The 26,194-nt window shown below is 41.2% G+C and overlaps 1 protein-coding gene across 3 annotated transcripts in view; it reads left to right on the top strand.

Moving 5' to 3' along the window:
* Positions 1 to 9,248: 9,248 nt before the first annotated feature.
* Positions 9,249 to 26,194, top strand: part of Strbp (spermatid perinuclear RNA binding protein) — a 130,942-nt gene continuing 113,996 nt past the window's right edge. For 2 of the 3 annotated variants that reach the window (XM_075986095.1, XM_075986092.1), the window contains exon 1: positions 9,528 to 9,661. The gene's annotated coding sequence lies outside the window, so the exon portion shown is untranslated. Of the gene's footprint in view, positions 9,361 to 9,527; positions 9,662 to 26,194 lie in introns of those variants that run through there. The other variant, XM_075986093.1, reaches the window with a different exon arrangement.

Raw genomic sequence — 26,194 nt, forward strand, 5'->3', positions numbered from 1 at the left:
AATATTTACATAACAAGTTAGAGCTTTAGAAGCACCCAGTTCAGTGCAATATTTTGTTTGTTTGTTGATGGTTTAAAAATAATAGCATCATTATGGACACCTGGATTCATCTATATTCAAGGTCTTTTTCTTTTTAATTTTTTTTTGGTTTGTTTTTTGGAGACAGAGTTTCCCTGTGTAGCTTTGGCTGTCCTTGAACTCTCTTTGTAGACCAGGCTGGCTTCAAACTCAGAGATCTGCCTGCTTCTGCCTCACGAGTGCTGGAATTAAAAGTGTGCACCACTACAGCCTGGTCAAAGTCTTTTATTATGTGTTATATTCTTCATCATGATCTCATTGTCTGGTCTTTGTCATGTGCAAATTCTCTTACACTGATTACTTATGCTTTTGAGAGTGGCCTTGTCCAGTTTTTGAGTACATCCTTGATTTCTAACATGACGGTACATCCCAGGTTCAGGCTTGGTTTATGCTAGTTCCTGTTTATATTGTTGAGTGAAACATTGTTCCAAAGGGGCATGATCCAATTCTGTGTAGAATAAAGTGTAGCACCTTCTCCTTTGCAGACATGTTATGGATCTCATATAATGTTATATTTGTGTTTGGGCCTGTGTTTAGCTTAGGGAATAATTTAAAATTTATAAGGTTTAATGATTTAAATATTTGCATGTATCATTTATGTGGTTTCAAAGTCAAAGCTACCTTATAAGTTTCATTGAAAGAAGTCTCATTTCCAATTCTTTTTCTTCAACACTATTGGTTTCTCCCAACGGAAAGAAAAATTTCCCTTAAAATTAACTAACTAAATAATACTAAATAACTTAAAACTAACTAACTAAATAAATAAATAATACTGTTTTTAATTAAACACACACACACACACAAAGCAAAGTCTTTTGGCAACACTCTAACATACAGTTAAAACCAGCAGGGGTTAGTTACAATGAGAGCAAGACTTTTTGTAGAAGTCCTTACTGAAAAGTGGACACTATGGCAGTGTGGTCATGGGACTCAGGAAACAGGCCCAGAAATCCATCATTTCTTAGCAACACTTTTGAAATCTGACTATTCATATTTTAGTCCAGAAGATTTCACTGCTCTGTTCTACAAGATTAGCAGCTTTGCTGGCTCCTACCTAGTAACTGTTGTAACCAAAGACATCTAGACAATAATGGAAGGGGAGATGCTGTACACAGTGCACACACCTCTAAATCCACTACTCAGGAGACAGAGAAAAATGAATCTCTGTGAGTCTGATGTCAGTATGGGAATCCAGAGAATCCAGGTCAGTCAGGGATACACAGTGAGACATTAAAAAAAAAAAAGAAAAGAAAAGATAAGAAAAAAATGAAGGGAAGGAGGGACAGAATCACAACCAGGTAAGAGTCACTATTTAAATTAGACCGTCACTCTAGAATCTGGAGTCTAGATATAAATTAGACTGTCACTCTAGAATCTGGAGTCTAGATATTTAAATTAGACCGTCACTCTAGAATCTGGAGTCTAGTATTTAAATTAGACCATCACTCTAGAATCTGGAGTCTAGTATTTAAATTAGACCATCACTCTAGAATCTGGAGTCTAGATAATCACTTGGGTCCAACATGAAGACTGAAAATTGAATTCTAGAAATCCTTAAAGGGGATCTGAGGATTTACTTTAGGCTCACTATGAACAGTATATAGCCCAGGTATGCAGCACCATGCCTAGCTCTAATGGATGGATCCAGATGATAGAACAAATTCTGCAAGAACTAGAGGCTTCCTGAACCCAAGTGCCTAGTTTATTCTTGTAGATTCTTCTCTCTTGAAATCAGTTTGAGATTTGTCATCCAAAAAAGGGAACTCACCCAGGTGTAATATTGCACGCCTTTAATTCCAACACTTGGAAGACAGAGGCAGGCAGATTTCTAATTTTGAGACCAGCCTGGTCTACAGAGGGAGTTCCAGGACATCCAGAGCTAACACAGAAAGATCCAGTCTTGAAAAAAAAAACGCAACAAAGAAAGAAAAGAAAGAAAGGAATGAAGGAAGGAAGGAAGGAAATGAAAATTTGTATAACACATTCATCCAACAGATGTTTGTTACATGAACAAATTAATGCAGGACTCTTCTCTAAGGAAATGTGAAGAGAAGAGAGAACAATAAATTCTGCCCATGTAGGGCCTACTGTCTATGGCTTAGATCAGTGGTTGATATGACTTGTACAAGGGAACTGACTTGGATTTAGATTTAGGGAAAGATTCAGCTGTTAGGAACAGTTGACAGAAGCACAGCAGACATCCAGATAGGTCACAGGCAGTTCCTGAATGAGAGCCTGTAGTTTCTGGATCCATGGTGGTAGCTTCAGACATTGTGCTGAATCTAGGTAGTTACAGCATTTATTGGGGTGGGAGGAAACCAAAGATGCTTGATGTCCTACATATGCATAATGCTGCATGACTTTTGAATACTTATGTAGGGGAAAGGTTACTATGTAATTATCTAAGAGTGACAGCTCACTCCGGTTTTCAAATGAAGAAAGTCCATTCCAGCATGATTTACTATTCCAGGGAGGCAAATGCTATGGAAAGTGAATGAAGATTATATCCTGTTTGTCCGGACTATACCAAGGGTTATTTACCATTTGTAGCATCTTGTCAGCAATAGCAGCCCTACCTCGGAATTGGAGGCTCCATTTGATTGGTATCTGTCCTTGTTGCATTTGGGCCAATGCTTCTCAAGTTGTATCATTCACATGAATGACCTGGAGATCCAGTTTCATTAAAAAAAAAAACAATGAAAGGGACTGTTTAATCATGGAAATTTTCCAATACAGAGAGACTGGCCACATCAAAGAAGGACAAACTATGGAGTGATGTCCCTCCCTTAGGGCATAGGAAAGGGGGCAACCAGATACCAGACAGAGACTGGGCTGTTGTTTAGTATCTGATTTTGTAAAAGGAGAGAAGGAAGACAGGGTGAAGGGAAAAGAATAGAGATGGCCAGCCCCACCTTGGTATGCCAGGCTCTGGAAGAAGGGTGTGACTGTTACTGTTATTGCTTTGTGGTTGTTGAGCCTTTGGGTCAGTGCTGACCTGCTTCTGGAGAGTTTTAACTGTGCCTAGTGTTTCTCTGTTTTAAATTTTATTTCCTTTTTTTAGTTTTAGTTTAGCTTTTTTTTTTAGCTTTTGGGTTTTTTATTGTTGTTGTTGTTGTTGTTGTTGTTTTTTCTTTTTTTTTTTAAATATTTATTTACTTATTATGTATACAATATTCTGTCTGCGTGTATTCCTGGAGGCCAGACGAGGGTACCAGATCTTATTACAGATGGTTGTGAGCCACCATGTGGTTGCTGGGAATTGAACTCAGGACCTTTTGAAGAGCAGGCAATGCTCTTAACCTCTGAGCCATCTCTCCAGCCCTGTTGTTTTTTCTTGAGACAGGGTTTCTCTGTAGCTTTAGAGCCTGTCCTTAGACCAAGCTGGCCTCGAACTCACAGAGATCCACCTGCCTCTGCCTCTGGAGTGCTGGGATTATGTTTGTTTGTTTGTTTTGGCAGGGTTTCATATAGCCCAGACTGGCCTAGAACCAATGACTTTGAACTCTTAATCCTTCTGCCTCTGCCTCCCCAATTCTGGGATTATAGGCATAGGCTACACTGATTGATTTTATGCAGTGGTGAGGCTTGACCCAGGGCTTTCTGTACGCTGTGCAAGCACTCTACTCACTGAGCTCTATCCCCCAGCCTCACATTCTGTTTACTTTTAAATACATCAAGTAGTGGCCACATCTTTTGTATGGACAACACTGCTCTGGATATTTCCTCTGTTGCCCTCAGTGTTATCTTTCAGTGTCTTTTGGACTAAGAACACTGTATTGATTCACTCCTCCTTTCAAAAATACATTTATTTGTTTGTTTGTTTGTGTCAGAGGCAGATGTTCAAGACCACCTTGGGCTACTCGAGATTGATCCAGTCTAAAAGAGAAACAGAGCCAGGCAATGATGGCACACACCTTTAACTCCAATACTTGAGAATCACACGTCTTTAATCCTAATACTAGAGAAGTGGAGACAGGAAGGGATATGGCTGGGCTGAGAGAGGAATATAAGGAGAGAAGACAGCTCAGTGCATTCAGCCTCCAGACTTTTAGAGACAGGATGCCCCTTTCAGTCTGATGATTTCATAAATGTAAGAAGTCTAGTGGCTGGCTGCTCTGCTTCTGATTTTTCAGTATTTTTTACCCTGTTATCTAACTCTGGGTTTTTATTATTAAGACCAATTAGAATTTGAGCAACAGGTACAATGTAACTGCTTTCTTCCTTTTTTTTCCCCCTAGGGACTTCCACATATAAGATCTCAGTTAATATTTACACTAAGACTGGCTGAAACAGGCAATGCTAGACTTTGAACTTAGGTATGATTTCAAAATAGTCTAAGCATTAAGATATTACAGTTATCTTCCTACTGTTTACAATAATGGAAATACTAGGAAGGACATAATACCCACTATAGGGAGTAGAGTTTAATTAAATAATCCATAAAATACAACATTATAGCTGGGTGGTGGGGGTGCACGCCTCTGGGAGGTGGAGGCAGGAGGATATCAGAATTCAAGACTAGTTTGGTCTACAAAGTGAGTTCCAGGACAGCCAGGCTACACAGAGAAACCCTGTCTTGAAAAACTTAAAAAAAGAAAGGAAGAAAGGAAGGAAGGATGAAAGAAAGAAAGAAAGAAAGAAAGAAAGAAAGAAAGAAAGAAAAAGAAAGAGAAAAAGGTACAATATTATGCAGGAAAAATATAAGAGTGTACAAATAAAAGAATGTATTCAGCCAGATATGGCAATACATGCCCCTTATCCTAGCTCTTGGAGGCAGAGGCAGGTGGTTCTCTATGGTCATGTTCAGGCCAGCTAGAGTTACGTAGTGAGACCCTACATTAAAAATAATAAAATATCTATTCACTTTATACCAAATGAAAAACAAAAATGCAGACAGTATACAATAATATTGCTTTGTAAATATATATATATATATATATATATATATATATATATATATATATATTAAACCAAATATGGTGGCTCATGCAATTGGAAGTCTGAGGCATGAGGATTACACATGAGTTTGAGGCCAGCCTGGGCTACAGAGTGAAAACCCAATGCAAACAACAGCAATATATATTTATACACACAGAAAAAGATTGGACCAATTCAGTGTATGGTTATATTAACATTGACCATTACCACTGGATGGGATTAGTAGGTAATGCTTTTGTCCTTTTTCCATAAATTGAGGATTTCATTGTTTCACTTTCATTTTCTGAGACAATGTCTTATTAGCTCAGACTAGTTTTGAACTCTTTATATAACTGAGGATGATCTTGAACTTCTGATTCCCCTGTCTGCGCCTTCCTAGTCCTGGGGTCACAGGCATGTACTGTCACTGTTTGTTTTTGTAGCACTGAGATGGAGCTGAGGGCTTCATGTATTCTAGGTAAACACTGTACCATCTGAGCTACATCTCCAGCCCTGATTTCTTTTTATTTTTATTTACTTATTTATTTTTTTGGTTTTTCAAGACAGGGTTTCTCTGTAGCTTTGGAGCCTGTCCTGGAACTAGCTCTTGTAGATCAGGCTGGCCTCGAACTCATAGAGATTTGCCTACTTCTGCCTCCCAAGTGCTGGGACTAAAGGTATGCGCCACCACTGCCCAGCCAGCCCTGATTTCATTATGCTTACCTAGAGTACGCATAAAGTTTTGAGTTCAATTTTTGGTACCATAAGAAAAAAAATTGTATCACACATAGATGTATATATGAGACAGAAAATAAATTAGTGACTGGGAATAGGAATGGAGACACAAGGAATTTATGAGAACCCACAAAAATATTTCAAGTATTCAGAAGCTGATTTATGTTAAGCCAGTAGCTGTGACTCATACCTGTAATTTCAGCATTTGGGAGCCTGAGACAGGAGTGTCTTTAGGTCAAGGTCAGCCTGGGTTGTATAATGAGACTTTGTCTTAAATGATGAAATCGAACCAAAATAAAAAACAACTACCCCCAAGTCACCCTCAAAGTAATAATAAAGAATTATGGTTGAAATGCGTGTTTTTATGATGTGTAGACATTATTTAAAAATGTTAAAGAATTACATATGTGTTTGTATTCTTAAAAGTTTAAAGCAGTGGGCTAGAGAGATGCTCAGTGCTTAAGATCAGGTGCTCTTGCAGAGGACCTGATCTTGGTTTCCAGCAACCACATCAGGTGGCTCACAGCTGCTTGTAAATCCAGCTCCAAAGGATCTGACACTTCTGGTCTCTATGGGCACCTCCACTCATGTGTAAATATCCAAACATAGTCATATACTTAAACATAATTTAAAAATGTATACTTAAAATTTTCAAGCAATGTGGAAGTAAAGTCCTCTGCTCTTATATCATATTCTATTTTCTAAGCAAAACCAGGGATGAATGATGTTTAATAAATTTTTGATGTTTTATGCAAATCTAAAAAACAGATTATAAATACAAGAGCTGTTTGTAATTTTCTTTTTCTTCATTTCCTTAGAAAACACAAAACCAAATCAACGAAAGAAGAGCAAGAATAAGAACAACAGCAAAGACCCGGTTCTTATGTCTTCAGTCTCTTGACCTTGCTCTATACCTAAGGATGACATTGGAATCTGATCCTCTGCCTCTGCTTGTCATTTGCTAGGACTCCAGTGCAAGCAGCTAGGCAAGCACTCTACAGTGAGCCATACTTCACCCCCCTTATCTTTGGTTTCTTAAGAGGAGTTTCATACTGTCCAGTATGGCTGACAACTCTCTGTAGCAGAGTCTATCTTTGAGTTTCTGATCCTTCTTTACTGGCCTTCGGGATGTCAGGATCATAGTGGGTAGCACCACACCTGGCTACAATGTAAGACATGACAGAATTTTCTCTGCAAGTATTGATGTAGTAAAGTCAGGGGAAGAGGTTAATGTCTTTTACATGTGAACTTTCATGCTCTCCTTACCTTTGTATCATTTGCTTGTTTTTTTTTTTTTTTTTTTTGTTTGGTTTTTCGAGACAGGGTTTCTCTGTGGTTTTTGGAGCCTGTCCTGGAACTAGCTCGTGTAGACCAGGCTGGTCTCGAACTCACAGAGATCCGCCTGCCTTTGCCTCCCAAGTGCTGGGATTAAAGGCGTGCGCCACCACCGCCCGGCTCATTTGCTTGTTTTTCAAAGCTATTTATTTATTTATTTTGGTTTTAGAGGCAGGTGTTCTCTGTCTAACAGCTCTGGCTGTCCAGTTCTGGCTTTCTTGGAACTAACTCCTGCCTCTGCCTTCTGAGGACTGAGATCATAGGCATGTGCCACCACTGCCCTGCTTGCTTTGTTTTCTACATTTTTATTTTTGTGATGTCATGTATGACTGTAGGCACATGACTCACGGCACTTCTGTGGCAGTAGGTTAGAGGATAACTTGTGGGATCTTTCCTTATACCATGTGGATTCTGGGATTTAACTCAGGTTTGTCAGGCTGGGCAGCAAACATTTCTACCTGCTGAGCCATCTCACTAACTCTCATTTATCCATTTTTTATGAATGTTTGAAGTTAAGCCCAACAAAAATAAAAATAAGTGATAATATCAAATCCTTTCTTAATGCCATGTTCTCTTCCTATTTTTTAAAAAAATAATACAATTTCTAAGTTTTGTATTTCTGAGGGCTGAATACCTTAAATGCAATCTCATCGACTTTCTGTAACAGCGCTCCTAGGTATGCAAAATTATGTGTGATTTGACACATAAAACCTAGATTTGCCAAGGTCACACAGCTAGTGTGTAGTGAACCTGGATCTTTACACTGCAGCATCTCTTCTCCCTTGGCAGACTTCCTTTTATACTGCAAACCCCAGCTTTAATGATCTCAGCTTCTGTGCATGTGGTCTTCCCCAACTCACTCAGGCAGAGGGATTCTTCAAGGTGCTTACAATCCAGGGAAGAGACTAAGCTACAGTTCAGTGACAAACCAATGCACTGTTGAACAGGGTGATGTGCAAGCAGGAAAGTCAACGAGCTCCAGAGAGGGTGTTTTGAGCTGATAGAAGGTGCCAATCAGACATAGTGATCTGGGGCCTTGCACTGACTTCAGATGCTCAGAGGTGTTACAGACCTAGGCATACTTTGAAAAGGACAGTTTTGTAGTTACCTAAGGATCAAGTTGACCTGAAGGAGGGGCAAAAGTAAGTTTGTACGTCCCGGAGTTGAAGGCCATACTGTCAAAACTTTTCAACTAAGTATTAACACATTCTGTGAACAAAGCACAGAGGTTGCATTTTTTTGGTGGTGTTGTGGATGCAACCTTGGATCCTGTCCATGTCTGGCAAGCGCGTCCGATCACTGAGCATTATTCCCAGTCCAGAGCTGTTAATAATCGTGTCTAGTACTGTAGCAAGATGAGAAGAGTACCACCAGGGGGACTGGTGTGGGAAGTCAGTCCCCCACTTCTTGCATTAAATGGTCAGGGTCCTTGCCGAAATTTGTTTAGGTTCATTCTCCAGGGCATTCTAGCTCACTGCACCATACAGGGCACACAGCACATGCATAGTAGGAGCTGATCTGGCTGGCAGAATGCTAGCCACCAAGAAGATGCCAGCCAATAGTTCTCTGTATCCATTACCACTGCTGGACCAAAGCTGGTAGGGTTTTAGCCAGTCTGCCACGACCCTAACTAAGTAGGGAACAGATTTCCCAGGCCGTTACAGGGTAGAGAAAGGTGAGGAGATTTTGATTTCTGTTCAGTGCTTGCTATGTGCCTGGAAAATTCCTATCTATTGTTGTATGCCATCTGCTCAACGAATCTTATCCAGAATTTACTGTTTTAGTTTCTGTGAAGTGGAAACTGAGGCTCAGAATGGTTCTGTAACTTAGCCAAGGTCATACGCCCGGCAAGTGGGAGAGGAGTTCAGTAAGGCTTGGAGTCTTTTACTCAGCCAGGGTACAGTCTGACCCTCCTCCACCTGGGGAGGCATTTTGCGGCGCTTACTCTATTTGCCTAGAAGCTGAGGTTGAGGAAGCATCCAGCACCGGGGCGTGGAGCCTGAGAAGGCCAGCTCGCTATTGCGTCCGGGAGCGGTTCTCTGATTCCGCAGTTACGGAGTTTCCGCGCCTTTCGCTCTTTCACGCAGCTGGTCTCCGCTCAGCAGTGCTTACGTCGTGGGCGCAGCGGGGATCAGGTGCGGCCGCGGCACAAGCCGGGCGCCGCGAGGTGGGCGGGACGCAGTTTACGTAAGCGGTCTCGCAGGTGCAGGCGGCGGCCGCGGGCCTGAGCGCCTTTGCGCGTTCCCAGGTGCGCAGTTGGCGCAGGCAGCGGCGGGCGCTGGCCGGAGCTCTCAGGTGCGGCAGAGCGCGCGTGCAGGGGGCGCGCGGAGGGCGAGGGGGCGGGCTTTCCGTTCCCCAGCAGCCGCGGGCCCGCCCCCCGGATCGGCCAATGGGCGTGCTCGGCGTCGTCACGTGTTCGCTGCCGCCAAGGCCGCCGCTGCAGCCGAAGTCGATCTCGGAACCGCGAGCGCCACCAGGGCAGCAGCCGCCGCAGCCGCCGCCGCTGAGCTGAGGAGCCGGAGACGCGGGCGGACGAGGTGGCGGCGGCGGCGGAGCGGGAGAGGGGAACGGACGCGGGTGGAGCGCGGCGGCGCGGGTAGGCTGCGACGGGGCCGGCGCCTGCGCGGCGGGCCGTCCCTGGCGGGCGGCGGTTGAGGCGGCGGTTGAGGCGGCGGTTGGCGGAGCCGGCCCGGGCCCCGCATTGTTTGTTGTGCGTCCTTAGCAGCCGCGGTGGCTGCTGAGGCGAGGAGCGCGGCGCAATCCCGGCCCTGCGGCTTGGGCATTGTGGCCGCCACTGTCTTTCCTGGCCGGTCCGTGCCAGGACTGCGGGCCGCCCAGCTTGCTTTCGGGGTCGGGGTCGCGAGTCCCGGCCCTCAGCCTCCGGAGGGCGTGGGCAGCGCGCGGGGCGCGAGCTCGGGGAAGGTGGGAGGGCTCCGGGCAGGTGCTGGAGGACGTTGCGGGCAGGAACCGGGGAGAGGCTGGGGGGCGGGCACACGGTGTGTGCAGGTTTAGGGAGCAGAGAGGGTTGAGGGACCCGGCTCCGTGGTGTCCAGGGCCTCAAGGGCAGGCCTGGGAGACCTATGGGGGCATAGGTTGGATTTGAGAGGGAAGGAGGACGTTCCGTTTGGGGGTTCAGATGTGTGTGGAGGGAGATTCGGGGCGGCAGGGGCAAGTGAAATAGTGGAGGGAGGTAGACGATAGGCACCTCTAGGCAGGAATAAAAGGAACAGATGTCCCGGTTAGCGCTGCGCGTGAGGGGCAGGGAACCAGGCTGAGAGTAGGAAGGCCACCGGACAGCCTGAAGGGAAATGGCGGAGGAGGGGGCCATAGCAGGGAGTGTGGCGGACAAGGAGTGTCTGGGGAGGGGGTTCTCTCAAGTAGTGGCGGATGAAAATGAGGATATTCAGGTAGGAGGTGTGTGTGTGTGTCTGTCTGTCTGTCTGTCTGTCTGTCTGTCTGTGTCTCTCTCTTTGCCTGCCTTCCTGCTTGCCTCCCTGCCTGCCTGTCTACAGTCTGTGTGTGCCCATGGCTCCCTTGATGGATGTCTGGCCCAGAGGAATGGAGGGATGCGGGAAGGAGTTGACAAGCTAGGGGAAAAAGGCAGGTGTTTGTCCTGTACTCAGGGGAGAGGAGGATGGGCTCAATGGGGGGCAGGGTGATTGGCGCAGAGACTGAATTTGAGGGGTTTCGGAGAGAAATGGGGGCAAGGAGTTTAGGTGATCGGATGGAAAGTGGTGTCCAGGCAGGTGTGTATAGCAGTAAAAAGGCAGCAGAAGTGAGTGAAATGGAGGGTGTTTGTGTGAGAAATACTGGTGGGCAACAGCAGAAGAGGAACCTTGAGGTTGGGGGCACCATCAGAAGGGACAGGTGTGTGTGGCAGGATGGAGAGCTGTTGTAGGTAGAAGGGAAGCAGGGGGATATTTATGGAGTGGTTGGTGAGGTATAGGGACATATGGAAGGAATTATTCGCAGGGCAGGAGGTGTGGAGAGAAGTTGGGGAGAAGGAAGATGGAAGGGGGTGTGTTTGAAGGGAAATCAGAAGGTGGGGTAGGTTTGGAGTACCATGTAGTGGGAAAAGGGAAGGGACTAGGCAGAGGATAGTGAGAAGAAAGGGGAAGAAAGAATAGAGACTGTATACCGAAGGAAAGGACGCATGGTAGGAATATGTAGATGCATGTCTGACTAGAGAGGGACAGCTGTAGGGATTGATGTGTTGAGGGAAGTAGGATGCCCATGTTTAAGGCAGAAAACAAATGTTAGCATTCAGAAATGGCTTAACGAAGAGTTTGGAAGATTTCAGTTGAAGTGTGAGAAAAGGTTGGAGTATTTACAGTTTTAAGATATTAGAGGGTCCAAAATTATTAGGTCACTGAGATTAATAAAGGGTGGAGTGCAGAAGTTGAATGGGAGGAAAAAACTAGAGAGGATTACTTTGAGGCTTAGAGGGACTAGACATTTGGGACAATGGACAGAGGATGTGGATCCTAGACTGATATTAACGAAAAAAGAGGACATTCAGTTGTGTACCATATCTTAAAGTTCATTCTTTTGGGGTCACAAAGATGATGAAACCTGAATTTTAGTTCCAGAACAGTAAATGGGAAAGAGTAAGGGAGAGCTGAGTGCCTGCTCTCAAGTTGAGAGATATGTGGTGTGTATTCGCTTTGTTGACTTGTGAGTAGACAGATAGCAAGCATAATGAGGAATACACCCAGGAATGTAAAAGAAGAGGGAGAGCAGCAGGTATATGGCAAATGTCTTTGAGAAGGTGCAAGAGAGCAGATCCCAGAGGCTGGTAGCATCAAGAACACCGAGAGAGGAAGGAATACCTTGGTATTCAGTGTCACAGGTACCCAGATGCTTCCTGGGTAGTGGGACAGTGTTCACATATTGGATGATGTAATACCTGAGTCTCATACTACAGGCTAACAAAAGTAATGTATATCTAGCTTCTAAAAGTGGCATAAATGGAACCTTTGGATTCTTACCTTTAAAATGTTAATAACTGATGTTGGATTGCCAGCCCCCCGCCCCCCCCCCCCCCCCCCCCCCCCCCCGTAAAGTAAACTTTAGCTTGAGGCTTTTGATTCTTGGTTTTTTGGTTTGCTTTGATGGTATATGTGATGTTAATTTTAATGAGGAGTATATAAGGCCATCATCGCCTTGCCAGACACATAGGAATTAACCTTTAGGAGTTTGAGCACAGACATTTCAGTGTCTTGTCACTTTTAGTGTTCTGTAGTTTGTGTTAGAAGTTGTGTGTGTGTGTGTGTGTGTGTGTGTGTGAGAGAGAGAGAGAGAGAGATATTTGAAGAATTAAGAAACTGCTTTGAGACTGTTTCACAGTAAGCATTGTTTTCTATAATCATGGAAAGTGAATTCTCTTTTGACAGTTGAAATTTTTGTCTTGCCAGATTTTTCTAAAAAGTAGATTTTATCTTGTTATAGAACTAACTTGAATTACTCTTTTATGCCCTTCATATAGTATCATACTGCTATGATTCAAAGAAAAGGTCTGCTTTGGATACTTAGGGACTTTTTGGGTTGATTGGTTTTCTTTTGTCAACTTGGGAAGTGTCTTCATGTAGGCATTGTACTTTCAAGACACCAGTTTGAGTGAGAATCTTGCCTAGACATAGCAAGGCAGGAGTAGAGCACCAATTTTTTAAGTAGTTTGAATCCAATTATAGTTAAAAATTAATGATTTTTAAAATCCATATTTGCAGTGTTTATGCAAGGAGTAAAAAGTAATGTTCAGAATGCATTGTTTATTTTGGAGGGAAATGTATTTTAGTATACTTTTGATCAAAACCCTTGGAGTTTGTTGAGATTTATTGTGTGTATAGAATATAAGGTGCGTATATGCCCCTCCATTGCTCCTTGGCAGGGAATTTGAAAAGTAGGCTATGAGATGACTAGAGTAACCTTTGAAAATTATCTCTTAATATGTTCACTGCTTCTTCCATTAGTTCCCCTCCCCTCTTATTTTTGAGATAGTGACTCACTCTGTTTGTAGCCCAGGATACTTATAGAAATTCCTGTGTAACCCAGGCTGGCTTCAAATGCAAGAAACACCCTTCTGCCTGCTGGATTACAGACATAAGCCAGTACACCTGCACCATTTGAATAAGTTTTAGGTCCATCCTGTTCATTTTATTAGTTTTTAGGCAAGCAATATTTTCTTGAATAAAATACTCAATTCTGAAATAGTGTTTTGAAATGTATTATTGGGTGAAATTCTACAGCTTGTTGATAATTTATAGGTACTTTAAAGAAAGGTAGGTTATTTAGACTTTGCAAGCTAAATAATTGAATTCTGGTTTTATCTTCACTGATGACTTGCTGTACAAGACACTTAATCCCTTTGTGCTTTTGTTTCTCTTCCAGAAACCTGACTCCTTATCTACCTTCCAAGAGGGTTGAGATACTTATATTGAAACAAGTTTGTCCTTTTTTTTTTTCTTTAAAACTCACTTTGTAGCCCTGGCTGTCTTTGAATACAATATATAGACCTGGCCTCTGTTTCATAGCGATCCATCTGTCTTTGCTTCCTGAATACTTGGAAATAAGTCACATAAAAGTAAGTCTTTTAGGAAGATGAGACTTTTGTTAATGTGGAGATAGGTTTCTTTATTCCTTTTATCCCTTTGGTTTTAGATTGGTCAAATATTAGGGCAGCCAGAGCCATGTAGAGAGACCTTGTCTCAGAGAGAGATATTTTGCTGTTAGATAAGTTTGTTGTGAGAAACTTGGAGGTGAGAATTCTGTGCATATCAGATATCTCTTAATTTATTTTGTCATTGTTGCTTTACTGTGTACTTACTTCTATTACCTCTCCAATTGATTATGTGCTTATTTCTGTCACAGCTGAAGCTTGTGCAGACATTGAGTTCTAGCGTAAGCCCAAGATTATTTCTAAACGTGATTTCTATAAACAGTACTTCTTCAATCAGGAGAAATACATATATGCTTTCATATGTTTTTTGCAGAAATTGATTCTCAGTGTTCAGAACGGAAAAATAGAGCTATTGCTTTTGCAAGTGCCATAAAACTTACTGAGGTTTTTCTTTTTTGAGACCCATTGTCTATGTAGCCCTGGCTGTTGTGGAACTTGCTCTGTTTACCAAATTGGCCTTGATCTCAGAAATTTACTTGCCTCTGCCTCCTGAGTTCTGTGATCAAAGATGTGCACTACCACACCCAGCTTTAGAGCTTTTTTCTTTTTGTTTTTGTTTTTTTTTTTTGAGACAGGGTTTCCAAGTAGGTATGGAGGAATGCACTCTCTAGACCATCCGCCTGCCTCTGCTTCCCGAGTGCTGGGATTAAAGGTGTGTGCCACCACTGCCCAATCAGAGCTTTTCCTTTTTTAAAAAAAAATTCTCTTTATTATTTTTAATTGTGTGTGTGTGTGTGTGTGTGTGTGTGTATTTGTATCTGTGTCTGAGTACATGTAAGGTTTGTGCATGTAAGTGCACTTGCCTGTAAAGGCCAGAGGAGGGCATTGGATCCACTGGAACTGGAGTTTAGGCTGTTGTCACAGAGTGGGTGCTAGCAACTGAACTTGAGACCTCTGCAAGAGCAGTATGTATGTGATCTTATTTCTGAGCTATCTCTCCAGCTTCAGTTTTATTGATGGACAGTGTATGCTCTGCTTGAAGGGGAACAATTTGTAAAAATTTAAAGCCTTTTTAATATTGTCCTCAGTTCGTTTGTTATGAAGAGCCTCCAGATTGGCTTTTCAAAATGATTTTAGCTATTGAAAAAACTGACAGGTAGCTATGGGTAGCTTTATACTTTGCTTTTAGGAAACTGTTTATTTAGAGGTATAATTAAATTTATATGTCACTTGAAACAAGTTAATGAAGTCACATTAATGGTGATATAATCATTAAATGGTTTATGACTGAAGCCTTTTACTCTTTAATCTAGTTTTTAGTTTTTACATTGAATAGTGACTTGACCAAATGATCTGACTGGTCACTTTCATCCCTAATTTGAATTAATTTATTGCCCTACAAGTTCTTCAGGTGCACTGTGTTTAGGAAGTGCCTTGCAAAAGACTTTCTTTATATGTGTGCTTCTGCATGAAGGAAGAAGCTCTAAATCTTATTTATTTGCTATTCAGGTTCTCTTAACTTTGTTTTGTCTTGTTTTTTTGAGACAAAGTTTCTCTGTATAGACCTGACTGTCCTGGAACTTACTCTGTGGACCAGGAAGGCCTCAAACTCAGATCTGCCTGCCTCTGCCTCCCTAAGTGCTGGGATTAAAGATGCCTGTTCTCTTAACTTTTAACATAACACAATATAAAACACTTGCTTTCTCAAGTTAATTTTAGTATGACTTGAAAGTGTGCAGTTGATTATATAAGTAATAAAATCACAGCATTGTGTGATGTGACTTCATGGTTCATTTCTATTTGAAAAGTGAGAATTTTCCAGTAGTCGTGGTGGTGCACACCTTTAATGCCAGCACTTGGGAGGCAGAGGCAGGTGGGTCTATGAGTTCAAGGCCAGTTTGGTCTGCAGAGTGAGTTCCAGGACAGCTGGGTTTACACAGAGGAACTCTGTCTTGAAAAAACCAAAAACAGAAACAAAAACCAACCAACCAAACAGAACATAGGTTGTGATTTTGGTTATGTTTAGTTAGCTCACTAAAAAAAAATATATTTTAATATAGTTAGGCTGTAATTGTACAGTAAATGGGTTGTTCCTGAAAGTTAAGATGGTGGCAGTTAGTTTAAAAAAACATACTACATTTTATGTGTGTTCGTGGTGTGTGCTTGTACCACAGTGTGTGTGTAGAGGTCAGAGGATATCTTGTGGATATCTTTTCTCTCTTTCTACCATGTGGGATCTGGGAACCGTCCTGGATTCATTCACTTTGTCTCTGTCTCTCTTTTTTTCCAAGACAGGGTTTCTCTGAAACAGTCCTGGCTGTCCTGGAACTCCTTTAGTAAACCAGGTTGGTCTTGAAATCAAGAAATCTGCCTGCCTCTGCCTCCCCAGTGTTGGGATTAAAGGCACGCACCACCACCATCTGGCAGAACCTGATTTTCTACTTCAGCTTCCCAAGAAGCTGTTATTACAGACCAGCATGTGCTACCATTCCCCACTAGAGAGGGTTCATTCAAAGATGTGTTTGTAGTTTGAAGGATTTTGAAGCTCATCAATCGCTGCACTGACATTGGCTTTTGTGCAGCTTTGTCTACATTTTAGCATATTGAGGTTTTAGATATTGGGTAGCTCTCTTTTGGTTTTTCGAGACAGGGTTTCTCTGTGTAACAGCCCTGGCTGCCCTGGAACTCACTCTGTGGTGCTGGGATTAAAGGTGTTTACCACCATTGCCTGGCTTTAAAATGATACATATATTTGGTTTTTTTGAAACAAAGTTTCACTGTGTAGCTTTAGAGCCTATCCTTGAACTCACTGTAGACCAGGCTAGACTTGAACTCTTAGAGATCTGCCTGCCTCTAGATATTGGTTAGATCTTAAACAACTCTGGTAACTAAGTTTCAGTTAGCAAAGCAAGCGAGCTAGAGGGAAAGTTGGTGTAATTTTTATACAGGTTAGCAGGTCAGGGAGAATAAGTATCGTAACCCTTGGTGTGTGCATTGTCAGTTGTTTTTGTGTGCTATGAATAAACTTGTGATGTGAAAGTTAGTGTGGATGAGTAGATATCATGGATTAATAATGATGGCTTTTAAATGGTGTTTTATCTGCTAGCTTTTAGATAACCATGGAATTATACAAAATCAGCTATATTTGTTACAGATTTCATGTCTAAAATTGGAATACACTCTCTAGTTTACTACTAGAATGGAGATGAAAGAAAATAAGGAAATTGTTTTGATGGTGAGGAAGCTCATCAGTTAAGAGCAGTTGCTGTTCTCCTGGGAGAGATTCAGGTTTGGTCCCCAGCACCCACATGGTGGTTAACAACCATCTGTAACTCCAGTCCTAGGGGCATCCAGTATCCTTTTGTGAACTCTGGGGGTACATATATGGAACATACATACAGGTAGGCAAAACACTCAGGCAAGTAGAAATAAAATCTAAAAATTAAAAAAATTTGTTATGAAGCACATAATATTTTTATTTTGTCGTTTTGTTCAAGATAGGGTTTTACCATGTAGTCCTGACTTTCCTGAAATTCACTATGTAAACCATGCTTTCCTTTAACTCAGAGATTTTCCTGCCTCTGCTTTCCAAGTTCTGGGATGAAAGGTGTGCACCACTATGCCTGATTATTATGTTTATTTTTAAAGGAAAAATTAAGTACAATGTAAGTTAAGGTCTGAGAAACAGACTCGGCCTCTGGAAGAGTAGCAAGCACATTTAACTGTTGAGCTGTCTCTCCAGCCCACCAGGCTTATTTTTATTTTGCCCAGTAGCAGCGTTTAGAATGGTGGATGCCTTTGTTGGCTTTCTTGAAATATTTTGATTTCTGTTTTTTTTTTCTCTACCTCTTTGACCTTTTCTCAGGCCTCCCACTGTTGTAATAGGAGCGGCGCTGTGTCCCCAGCACCCTGGCCACCTGGCTAGCTTATGCCCCGAAATAACAACACACAAATTGTATTCATTTAAACACTGCTTGGCCCATTATATCTATCCTCTTCTCGGCTAACTCTTGTACCTGGACTAGCCCATTTCTAATAATCTGTGTAGCATCAGTCTTAACGGGAAAGATTCTAGCCTACATCCATCCTGGGTCAGAGCTTCATGGCATGTGCCTGGGAGAGGGGAGCATGGTGTCTCTCTGAGCTCACTTCCTCTTCCTCCCAGTATTCTGTTCTGTTTACTCCTCCCACGTATGTTTTAACCTATCAGGGCCAAGCAGTTTATTTATTGCTTAACCAATGAAATCAACAGATTGATATATGACACTCCCACATCACTCCCACCATCCTGATCTTTTGCTCCTACCTTTTTCTGTTGGACCACCTCATGGAGGTCTCTGTTTTTTCCCCTTTGGTGCTCCTATCTGATTTATTTGAGCGGGTCGGTGGTGGTGCACACCTTTAATCCCAGAATTTAGGGAGCAGAGGCAAATGCATCTCTGTGAGTTCAAGGCCAGCCTGTTCTACAGAGTGAGTTCCAGGACAGGCTCCAAAGTACAGAGAGAAGCCTTGTCTCAAAAAACAAAAACAAAAACCAAAAAAAAAAAAAAAAGATTTAAAAACTTGTGTGCGTTCCTAAGTGTTTGTATTAGAACCACATGTGTGCAGGAGCCTGCAGAGGAAGGAAGAGGCTTCAGAATTGAACCAGGGTCATTTGGAAGAACAGCCTTTGAGTGCTCATAATTGTAATAAGCTCATCTCTATAGCCCCTGATCTCATGGTTTTAAACGCTCGACTTTTCTTTAGCTTGGAACGCTGGGCTTTTATAGCCTACAGCCAGTGTGCTGTTTCCCACTTAGGTGCTTTATTCACATATTAAACTGAATTTTTCCCAAACTTTGCCTTTTCTAAATCTATTGATAGACTCCAAGTCTAGCTAATTGATTTTGAAGCCTGTGCTACATTAAATAACCCAAGTGGTCAGTTGCTCAGCTTGTTTCACTGCATATTGGTAAGTTGTTCCAAACTGTAAAAACAGGCCATATATATGGCATGATAAAATCTGAGCTCTTCTTTATTGCCGCCTTACTGTCTGTAGATATTTAAGTAGTGTCTGTCTTAACCTCTTTGAAGTCAGATAATAAGAGTTCCAACTAGTAACCTTGACTACTTTGTCAAGATGGTGATACTTATTCAAATTAAAAGTTTTGAATGATAGTCTATATTTCTTTTAATTTTTTTATTTAAAAATTACACTTGTTCATTTATATACTTGTGACCATGTGTGTGTGTCCTTTAACCATTGTGTGCATTTGTAGGCCAGAAGACAGAGGTGTGGGTGGGGAATAGGACTCAGGGTTTTCCAGCTTGGTGGCAGAGCCTTATGTGCTGACCCCATATCTACTTTTAAAATCCCTTAGGACATATAATCACAATGGGAAATAATAGGCCATCTAACCCGATTAAGGGTAGTTAGGGTGTTAGGTGTCGAAACATTTTTATAACAACCTATACTTAAAACATGCCAGAAGATATCAGAGGATTTAGTTTCTGTTCTAAGTGTATTCAAACAGAGTAAGATTCTTTTAGATTTCTGTACTTTTGAGCTTTATATATTTTTTTTAAATTTTATTTTTATTGAGCTCTACATATTTCTCTGCTCCCCTTCCTATCTCTCCCCTCCCCGTCAACCCTCTCCCAAGGTCCTCATGCTCCCAGTTTACTCAGAAGATCTTGTCTTTTTCTACTTCCCATGTAGATTAGATCCATGTATGTCACACTTATTTATGGTCCTCATTGTTCTCTAGGTTCTCTGGGGTTGTGATTTGTAGGCGGGTTTTCTTTGCTTTATGTTTAAAAACCACATATGAGTGAGTACATGTGATAATTGTCTTTCTGGGTCTAGGTTACCTCACTCAAAATGATGCTTTCTAGCTCCATCCATTTCCCTGCAAAATTCAAGATGTCGTTATTTTTTTCTCCTGTGTAATACTCCATTGTGTAAATGTACCACATTTTCCTTATCTATTCTTCGGTCGAGGGGCGTTTAGGTTGTTTCCAGGTTCTGGCTATGACAAACAATGCTGCTCTGAACATAGCTGAGCACATATCCGCATGGCACGGTTGAGCATCCTTTGGATATACACCCACAAATGCTTATACTGGGTGCTTAAGGAAGGTTGTTTCCTAATTTTCTGAGAAATCGCCACACAGATCTCCAAAGGGGCTGTACCAGCTTGCATTCCTTCCAGCAAGCAGGAGTGTTCCATTTACCCTACAACCTCTCCAGCATAAGTTGTCATCAGTGTTTATGATTTTGGCCATTGTTATAGGTGTATGATGGAATCTCAGAGTTGTTTTGATTTGCATTTCTCTGATGACTAAGGATGTTGAGCATTTTCTTCTGTATCTTTTCAGCCATTTTAGATTCCTCTGTTGAGGTCTGTACTCCATTTTTTTTATTGGATTATTCTTTTTGATGATCAATTTCTTGAGTTCTTTGTATAATTTGGATATCAAGACCTCTGTCTAATGTGGGGTTGGTGAAGATCTTTTCCCATTCTGTAGGCTGTGGTTTTGTCTTATTGACAGTGTCCTTTGCTTTACAGAAGCTTTTTAGTTTCAGGGGGTCCCATTTATTAATTGTTTTCTCTCAGTGTTTATGCTACTGGGGTTTTATTTAGGAAGTGGTCTCCAGTGCCAATGTGTTCGAGTATAATTCCCACTTTCTCTTCTATGAGGTTCAGTGTGGCTGGCTTTATGTTGAGGTCTTTGATCCATTTGGACTTGAGTTTTGTGCATGGTGATAGATATGGGTCTATTTTCATTCTTCTACATGTTGATATCCAGTCATGGCAGCACCACTTGTTAAATATGCTTTTTCTCCATTTGATAATTTTTTGCTTCTTAGACAAAAGTTAGGTGTTCGAAGATCTGTGTGGATTGATATCTGGGTGTTCGATTTAGTTTCCTTGGTCCTCCTGTCTGTTTTTATGCTAATACCAAGCTGTTTTCAGTACTGTAGCTCTGTAGTAGAGTTTGAAGCCAGGGGTTGTGATGCCTCCAGAAGTTCTTTTATTGTACAGGATTGCTTTAGCTATCCTGGTTTTTTTTGCTTTTCCATCTGAAGTTGAGTACTGTTCTTTCGAGGTCTGAAGAATTTTGCTGGGCATTGCATTGAATCTGTAGATTGCTTTTGTTAAGATTGCCATTTTTACTGTTAATTCTACCTACCCGATAGCATTGGGAGATCTTTCCACTTTCTGGTGTCTTCTTCAATTTCTCTTCAAAGATTTAAAGTTCTTGTCATACAAGTCTTCCACTTGTTTGGTTAGAGTTACTCTGAGGTATTTTATGCTATTTGTGCCTATTGTGAAGGGGGATGTTTCTCTGATTTCTTTCTCAGCCCATTTATCATCTGTGTACAGGAGGGCTACTGATTTTTTTTTTTTGAGTTAATCTTGTTTCCTGCTACATTACTGAAAGTGTTTATGAGTTGTAGAAGTTCCTTGGTAGAATTTTTGGAATCGCTTATGTAAACTATCATATCATCAGCCAATAGTGAGAGTTTGACTTCTCCTTTTCTGATTTGTATCCCCTTGATCTCCTTTTGTTGTCTTATTGCTCTAGCTAAGGCTTCAAGAACTACATTGAATTGATATGGGGAGAGTGGACAACCTTGTCTTGTTCCTGATTTCAGTGGAATCGCTGGGAGTTTGTTTTCATTTAGTGTGATGTTGGCTGTTGGTTTGCTGTATATTGCCTTTATTATGTTTAGGTTATGTTCCTTGTATCCCTGCTCTCCCTAAGACCTTTATCATGAAGGGATGTTGTATTTTGTGGAAAGCTTTTTTGGCATCTAATGAGATGACTGCGTGGTTTTTATTTTTCAGTGAGTTTGTATGGTGGATTGTGTTGACAGATTTTTTTGTATGTTGAACCATCCCTGCATCTTGGGATGAAGCTGACTTGATCATGGTGGATGATGGTTCTGATGTGTTGTTGGATTCGATTTGCCAGTATTTTATTTAGTATTTTTGAATCAATGTTCATGAGTGAGATTGGTCTGTAATTCTCTTTCTTGATAATGTCTTTCTGTGGTTTGGGTATTAGGGTAATTGTAGCCTCATAAAAAGAGGTTGGCAATATTGCTTCTGTTTCTGTTGTGTGGAACAATTTGAGGAGTATTGGTATTCTTTGAAAGTTTTGTAGAATTCTGAGCTGAAAACATCTGGTCCTGGGCTTCTTTTTTTTTTTTTTTTTTTTGTTGGGAGACTTTTGATGACTGTTTCTATTTCTTCAGCAGTTGTAGGTCTGTTTCATTTGCTTATCTGGTCTTGATTTAATTTGAGTAAGTGATATTTATCCAGAAAGTTGTCCATTTCCTTTAAGCTTTCCAGTTTTGTGGAGTACAGGTTTTTGAAATATGACCTGATGATTTTCAGTATTTCCACCGTTTCTGTTGTTATGTCCCCCATATCATTTCTGATTTTGTTAATTTGGATATTCTCTCTTTGGTTAGTTTGGATAAAGGTTTGTCTATTTTGTTGATTTTCTGGAAGAACCAACTCGTTGTCTCATTGATTCTTTGTATTGTTTTCTTTGTTTCTATTTTGTTGATTTTAGCTCTCAATTTTATTATTACCTGTCCTCTAGTTCTCTTTGATGAGTTTGCTTCTTTTTGTTCTAAAGTTTTCAAATGTTCCGTTAATTCACTAATGTGGGATTTTTCCAGTTTTTTTTATGAGGTGTTTAGTGCTATGAACTTTCCTCTTAACACTGCTTTCATTGTGTCCCATAAATTTGGGTATGTTGTATGGTCATTTTCATTGAATTTTATGAAGTGTTTAATTTCTCCCTTTATTTCTTCCTTGACCCCTTGATGATTCAGTGAGCATTGTTTAATTTCCATGTGTTTGTGGGTTTTCTGGAATTAGTATTGTCGTTGAATTCTACTTTTAGGCCATGGTGAGCTTATAAGGTACATTGGGTTATTTTAATTTTTTTGTATTTGTTGGGTTTGTGGATAGTTGTTGGTGAAATCCAGATTTCATGCAATGTCTTTTTTGTTTTTCTATGGTGATTGACAGTTTTGCTGAGTATAGTAGTCTCGGCCAGGTCCTCTACAGGTCTAGGTACACCCCAGTCTGGGAACTCTGAGGTAGTAGATCAGAGCCAAAGACATTTACAGGACCAACCCCAAGCCAGGGACTTCTACAAGGAGCAGATCCAGACCAGAGACATTTAGAGAAACAGGTCTGAGCCAACAACCTAGGCTAGAGCAGACCTGAGAAAGCAAACTCCACAGGAGCAGAGCAAAGCCCAGAGTGCTGAGTGACCTCCAAGAACACAGAGTCACCAACAGGGTAACTAGAACTGGGCACTGACTGTATCACAGGAACAACCATCTGAACATTGAATGTAATGGCACCTAGCAGATAATAATCACCAGAATCACAGACAGCCCCAAGCACAACAATTAGAGGAAAAGATGAGTAGACAATGTAAAAACACATGCAATACCAGAAAGAGCAACATGACACCAGTAAAATCTAGAGACCCTACAACAGAAAGACCTGAACAACCAAATACGGATGAAACAGAAGAAAATGACCTAAAAAATAAATTCAGGAGAATGTTTGAAACTCTGAAAGAGGATATGAGAAATTCCCTCAAAGAAATGGAGGAAAAGAAAACAAAAAAATTGGAAGATACCAGCAAATCCCTTAAAGAAAACCAAGAAGAAGCAATCAAACATATGAAAGAAACTATTCAAGACTTGAAAACTAAAATAGAGACAATAAAGAAAACACAAACCGAGGGAATTAGAGAAATCATGAGAAAACGATCAGTAACCACAAACACAAGCATGAACAGCAGAATACAAGAGATGGAAGAGAGAATCTCAGGTGCTTAAGATACAATAGAAGAAATAAACTCATCATTCTGCAAGTGACCCTGGTCTGGATCTGCTTCTGCTCTCGTGGAGTTTTCTGTCCCAAGCCTGTTCAGGCCCAGGTTGCTGGCTCAGTCCTGCTCTTTTGGAGTTCACTGTCTCAGACATGCTCTGGCCTAGTTTGCTGGCTCTGTCTTGCTCCTGTGGAGTTCACTGCTTCAGGCCCAGGTCTCTGGCTCAGTCCTACTCTGTGGAATTTGTTGCTTCAGATCTGCTCTGGGCCAGGTCACTGGCTCCGGCCTGCTTCTCGAAGTTGTATGTTCATAAGAACAAGGGAATTTGTTTTTGCAGAATAATGTTGATACACACACACACACACACACACACACACACTTTATTTATAGGCCACTAATGATATTAATGCATTTATTTTTAAATAGTAGGAAAAAAAGGAATCATTGAGTTTATTAGCTAAAGTCTTGTTTGAGGCTGGGCAGTGGTGGTGCATGCCTAGGCAGTTGGATCTCTGTGATTTCGAGGACAGCCTGGTGACGCCCCAAACCTACAGAGAATCCCTGCTTTGAAAACCAAAAATAAAAAGAAGGTGAGCTTGGTCTTACAGAATGATTTCTCCTAAGGCCTTTTCTTTGTAAAAATGTAAAGTGGCAGGAAGGAGCAAGAGGTAGATTTGCCCTTCTCTTTCTTCCTTCTACCTTCCCTCTTTTCTTTTTCCCCAGGGTTTTACTTAAACAGCCCAGGCTGGCCTGAAATTTATGATCCTCTCAAGGCCTCTCCCAAGAGAGGTGTGACTAACATAAGCATTGGATTTTGTGACTTTTGGTTAAGTGTGCTCCAGGTTTGCCTTCAACCAGTCTTCTGTTTTTGTTTTTCAAGACAGGACTTCTCTGTGGAACCCTGGTTGTGCTGTAATTCTCTCTGTAGACCAGCCCGGCCTTGAACTCAAGAGTTCCATTTGCCTCTGCCTTCCAAGAGCTGGGATTAGAGGTGTTTGCCACCACCACCTGGCCAGGCTTCTGGTTTAGAAATATGGAGGAGTTTGCCAAGATGTATTCCCCCCTTGAATCCTTTCCCAGTTCTAGAAGTTACTTATTTCCTTTAATAAATCTATTTCCTTTATTTAAAAAAGAAAAAAAATTTGGACAGCGAACCTTTAATAATCACATCAGTAGCACCAATAATGTTGAATAGCAATAAGTCTTTTAAAATGAACATATAGGTGGTATTTAGTACATTCACAAGGCCAAACAATCTCTTCATCTTATGTAGTTTGAAAACATTTATATTATTTTGAGGTAGAAAAAATTAGGTAATTTAAATCATTAGAATTAAAAAAAAAGAAAATCAGGTGTGATGGTGCTTGTAATTGCAGAACTGGAGAGGCAGAGGTGGGTAATCTCTGAGTTCAAGGTCTACTTGGTTTGCAGAGCAGTTTGTGCTAGCCCAGGGCTACATGGTGAAGATCCTAGGGGGAAAAAAGAAAGCCAAGCAAGCAAGCAAACAAATCTTGCAAAGTAAAGGTGACTGTTGCACATTTATATTAGAGGTTATCAACCTCTGGTGCTTTGCTGCTAATATCTGATGCTTTTAAGGAATAAAGAAAGTCCTCCATTTGCTGCTTAATGAAAAAAATTTGACTTTATAGAGGAGTCAATCATATTAATACTGATAATAGATATGCATTGTGCATATTTTCAGCTTTACTTTTTAAAAATGGTTTCCCAGATGAGAAAACTCAAGTTTCAGTTACTCCTTTATTCATATAATATCAGCATTCAAACCCATATGGATTTGCCTCAAAACATGTCTTCGCTAAAAATGGAGATGTCTTGTATGGGATGTAGTGTCTTAGAATGGTCTGTCTGCCTTATGAACCCATTGGACCAGGAGGGAAAACAAAATAGGAAACAGCTGTTGGAACTTTCAGTAGACATTAGTATAAACATAGGAAATTGCAGTGTAGCTTCTGAGGTTTGTTTGCATAAATTTTCCATCCCTCCACTTATTTTTAGTGAATCTTTAATACATTTAAATTTATAAACTGATTTCTTGAGTATACTTACTAATATTGGAACTGGTTTTCACTTTAAGATATATACTTACATGTGGACAGACAGCCTCATGCAACATTCTCAGGAGATCCGATCTATCAGCTTCCTCTAAGATGGTTTCTTATAGGCCTGGAACTTACCAATTAGGCAGAACTGGCTGGCCAGTTAACCTTAGGGATCTGCCTAGCTCTGTCTCTCTCAGATGATGAGCAAGTACCAGCTTGCCTGGCAATTTTTCCAGTGAGTTTTGAGGATTCATCTCAGATCTTTGCATTTGCAAGGTAGGTGCTTTACCACTGAGCCATCCCTTAGCCCTCAAAGAGTTGTAGTTCGTTCCTATGAAGAATATAAACAACTGTCTATTTTTTGAGACAGGGCTTCTCTGTCTAGCCCTGGCTATTGCTCTGTAGACTAGGTTGGCCTCAAACTCAGAGATTTTCCAGCCTCTGTCTCCTGAGCACTGGTATTAAAGTTGTGCTGTACCACCTCCCAACAGAGACAATTATTCTCTTAAACCAGTCCTCGGCATGGAGAGATGGATCAGTAATTATGAATGCTTGCTGCTCTTCCAGAGGACCTGAGTTCAGCTCCAGCCTCTATTTTGGATGA

Source organism: Microtus pennsylvanicus, chromosome 9, assembly GCF_037038515.1.
Source record: "Microtus pennsylvanicus isolate mMicPen1 chromosome 9, mMicPen1.hap1, whole genome shotgun sequence".
In the NCBI taxonomy this organism is placed as follows: domain Eukaryota; kingdom Metazoa; phylum Chordata; class Mammalia; order Rodentia; family Cricetidae; genus Microtus; species Microtus pennsylvanicus.